This window comes from Sinocyclocheilus anshuiensis, unplaced genomic scaffold, assembly GCF_001515605.1.
Source record: "Sinocyclocheilus anshuiensis isolate Anshui unplaced genomic scaffold, SAMN03320099.WGS_v1.1 scaffold522, whole genome shotgun sequence".
In the NCBI taxonomy this organism is placed as follows: domain Eukaryota; kingdom Metazoa; phylum Chordata; class Actinopteri; order Cypriniformes; family Cyprinidae; genus Sinocyclocheilus; species Sinocyclocheilus anshuiensis.
The window spans coordinates 280,890-281,148 of NW_015544185.1; the positions used below are offsets into that span (position 1 = coordinate 280,890).

At 30.9% G+C, this 259-nt stretch overlaps 1 protein-coding gene across 1 annotated transcript in view; it reads left to right on the top strand.

The window, feature by feature from the left end:
- Nucleotides 1-259, top strand: part of LOC107696412 (deoxynucleotidyltransferase terminal-interacting protein 1-like) — a 6,093-nt gene that overhangs the window by 2,403 nt on the left and 3,431 nt on the right. The window lies entirely within an intron of this gene.

A 259-nucleotide genomic window follows, 5' to 3' on the forward strand; every position in this document is an offset into this window, starting at 1 on the left:
GTTTTAAGTCTGGATGTCCTGTACAGAGCACATTCAGGGCTTTCCAGAGATACCAAATGATTGGATGTTTCAACATGACCACTCCCTCTCCTTGGTTTTTAAAAATGCTTGAAATTAATTTAGTGATACAATTGTACATCCTTATGGAAATATGATAATATTTTGTAATTATAATTTAAATCGGACAAATTTTTAAACTGTGTGTCATAAATCAACATCTCAGAAAAATGTTATGGGGTTTCAAATCAAAATATGACTT